We start from the raw sequence: 3,954 nt of genomic DNA, 5'->3' as shown, positions 1-3,954 counted from the left end.
TCTGGTGGTTTCGGTCTCTGGTGATATTTCTCACAGTGCTCTAAGGCCGGTACAGGGTGTCGTTTCAGTTAAGCAGTGGGTGTCTTCTGAAGTACTACATGAAGAAATGCTGCCCTCGTCTGTCCCATTGTACTAAGGTTTAGTTAAGCAGTGGGTGTTTTCTGATTTACTACATGAAGAAATGCTGCTCTGGTTTGACCCACTGTACTAAGGGTTGGTGGCTCTCCGCACATCCCCATTTCCTTTATAGCTATGATCGGCTCCTTAACAAATACAGTGTTTTAGTTGGCCATACTTAGGGGTTTCTATGCGTGAAGCCCTTTCCACAGAGTGGCAGAGTGCTTGCCTGGCGTGTGCCGGCCCCTCACCTACACACTGAGTCACCTCCAGTCATACCATTTGTTTCCATCAGACCGTTTTATGGGTAGAAACTGAGGTCCAGCCTCTCCAGGTGAAGGCTGAGGCTCACACAAATGACTTAGTGTCACACATACTTAGGACCTCCTCGACATCTTAGTTTTTCTTCCACAAATAAAAAGTTGTCTATCTTTTTAGAAATTTAGATGAACTGTTCAATATTTTTTGGCCATTGTATATTTAACACGATGCTACTTATATCAGCAAAGATTTTTATAAAAGTTCCCTTTCTAACCTTTTTTTAAAAAAACTAAATTGATTAAAAAAACTTATGCGTATGAGTGTTTTGTCTGCATGTGTATGGCTGTGTACACTTACCACTGTGCTGATGCCCCAGGAGGCCAGAAGAGGTGTCAAATCCCCTGCAGCTGGAGTTACAGATGTTTGTGAGCCACCCTTTGGGTTTTGAACCTGGTCCTCTGGAAGAGCAGCCAGCACTTTTAACTGCTAGGCCATCTCGCCTGGCCACATCCCCCCTTTTCGAATCCACAAACTTACCTAATGGTACTTTTAAAAATAAGGAGTCTAGGTCAATTTCTTATCCCATTGAGAGTTAACCTCAAACTCTACTTCTTAAAATATTTCCTAAATATTCATCTTTCAAAATCAATACCATTGCAGTTAACTTTTGGTCAAATCTTCTATAAAACTCATTTTTCAAAAGGCTTTACGTGACTGGACCCAAGTCCTGAGCCACACAAAGCATATACAGATTTTGGTTACCTGTGCTAAGGATCTTAATAGCTAAATTTTAACAGATACTTCTGTGATTTGAACTCTATTCTAAAAGCAACAGAAAAAGTTTCAGACAAACATCTAAAACCTAAACTTGCAAATGTAACTAGAGCTTCTGAGCTCTGTCTTTGGACTATGAGTCAATATAATGAGGTCACACTCTGGTCTCCGGCACTCTTGGAAAGTGTGGTTTTGAAAAGCCACAAAACCATAGCTTGATGCCACTGTATCCTCCAAACTCCAGCCTTCGCACTGTGGTGAACAGCCTGTGTTTATTCCTTAGATCACTTCCCAGGAGCAGTTCCAGACGTCAGTCACCACCCTTCTCCAGATAACCAAGAGACCTCTCCAGAGACCCCTGGGCTGGACCCTTTGCTACAGGATCTCACTTCAGCAAACATCCTTGTCTGTTTCAAGAAGGAGATGCCTCCTGTTCATAAGCATCACTTCCCCTTCACACACCCTTGGTCTAATAGTTAACAGTTGATCATTCAGTTTCACCATCAGACCATTTATTTTTCAGTGGAGATCCTGCAGTGTTCACTGAAGTTCACCAATAGCCCAGCTTCCAATCAAACAATTTATTTGAAAGATCTGAGGACACTTTTCAGAAGTCAGTTACTCCTTCCACCACATGGGTCCTCGGGATAGATCTCAAGTCATGAGGTTTAGTCCTAAGCACCTTTACCTATTTATCAAGCCTTCTCAACTGCTATGTACGTGTGCCACATGTATGCAGTGGCTGTGGAGACCAGAAGAGGGAGCTGGAGTCCCTGGAACTGGAGTTACAGTTGTGAGCTGCCATGTAGGTTCTGGGGATCAAACCTGGGTCCCCTGTAAGAGCAGCAAATGCTCTTACCCTGTGCGCCTTCTGTTCAGCCCCTTACTTCAGCGCCCTCTTCCCCATCTCATCCTGTGCCTTGGTTTGCTTCCCAAAGTCAATTTGGTTTCCCAAGACATGCCTAAACGGCTCCTCTCTTGATCTGGTTTTGACTTCCAACAAAGGTTTTCTCTGTAGGGCTTTTAAGAGTTGGAGGAATGAAAGTTTAAGTCTGATGTACAAGCAGACACTACCAAATGCTTATTAAGTGATTTCATTGTAACAGCTGTTCTTCAGTTGTCATGTTTTTTTTCTACCAAATCTCGGTCTAGACTAGATTTTCACCCTAAATCTTAGATCACTCGAATTGCCACATCGTAGTTCTTCCTGGGTGCTGTATTTTTCTGTCCCCTTTAGTATGAATAGGCCATAGCTTGTCCCAGGGGTCTGTAGCTGTCTCAGATACCTTGTCATTCACATCTAGACGTACTCCAGGTCCTATTGATGGTGTCTTCTGTATGCCTTGCCTCTGATAAGGCCTAGCTATGGCGTCCAGGTTGTCAGAAAACTAATCATCTTCTTGCTTATGGAATGCTGAGATTTCAGGAAGCTAGAGTTGAGGTCAGCCTAGGCTAACGTGGGCTAAAGTTGGTAAAATGTGCATTTCATTACACCACTGTCATTAGAGTCAATGACATCTTCTTGAAACGCCACCTACCCATGCCCGGTTCTTTGCTGGAACTACCCCAGGCACACATTTTCTCATTAAGCCATTCTATTCATAGCATCGCCGCCTCCTCCACCTAGTTTTTAGTTTCCTTACTTATTGGGCTGGAATTAAGAAACACCAAAACAGGGGCTGGAGACATGGCTCAGAGGTTAAGAGCACTGACTGCTCTTCCAGAGGTCCTGAGTTCAATTCCCAGTAACCACATGGTGGCTCACAACCATCTGTAATGAGATCTGATACCCTCTTCTGGCCTGCAGTCATACATGCTGTATACATAATAAATAAATAAATCTTTAAAAAAAAAACCAAAAAAACACCAAAACAGAAATTCCTGAAGTGGGCTCTTGGAAGCCTTATTCAGGTGGTGAAAGGTCTCCTCTGACAGGCTGAGGCCTGGCCAGTACTGAGGCATGCTGGGAAGGGGAGCTAGAAAGAACTCCACTGGACAGCGAGGCAGAAACACTGCTGTAAACGAGGCTGCCTCGGGCTACAGAGCAAGTGTCTCAGGAAAAGGTGGAGGTAAGGGAAGGAGGACAAAGCACACAGGACAAGGAAAACACCAGTGGCCGGACCTCTGTTCAACAACTACTTACCTTGGCTTTTAAAACAGTTTCAAGTTTCCTAGGCTGGCCTTGAACTTGCTTTGTAGCTGAAAATGACTGAACTCCTGATCCTCCTGCCTCTACTTGCCCAGGGCACTACCATGTCCTGCTGGTGGTTGTTTCTGTCCTGGTGCGGGCGATCAACCTGGAGCCTTCTGTATGCTAGACCAGTGCTCCACCACTGAGCTACCCCCAGCTCCTCAACTGCCTTGAACTATTCAGGTACTCCAGGTCCCCTATGGTTGTGACTTGGCTGTGTCCCCCATAACCAATGCCTATTCTATAAGAACTTCAGAGACAGTGAGGTCAGGCCTTGTAGTGAAGTACTGTGGGCCCTTGGCGTCTCCATCAAGCCTCCCAACATCTGAAGCACTCTAGTACGATGGAGAGACTAACCTGGCTACTCTATCACTCACTGTGGATCTGGAGGTGGAATCCCGGGGGAAGCCATTTTGGAGGACTCCCTCTTTGCACCAATATACCCAGAGGCTTGAATTACGTCTGTTAAGTGTCAACAGGAAAATTCAGTGTGGAAATGAATAGTGAGCCACATAATATTAAAAGATACAAACTGACTCCCAGATACCTTTTGAATTAAAAACAAAACGAAAACAAAAACAAACCACACACACAAAACAAACAAACCAAGA

The sequence above is a fragment of the Peromyscus maniculatus genome, chromosome 6, assembly GCF_049852395.1.
Source record: "Peromyscus maniculatus bairdii isolate BWxNUB_F1_BW_parent chromosome 6, HU_Pman_BW_mat_3.1, whole genome shotgun sequence".
Taxonomy (NCBI): Eukaryota; Metazoa; Chordata; class Mammalia; order Rodentia; family Cricetidae; genus Peromyscus; species Peromyscus maniculatus.
The sequence above is the reverse complement of the archived record's forward strand: the minus strand, read 5'-3'. Positions refer to the sequence as shown.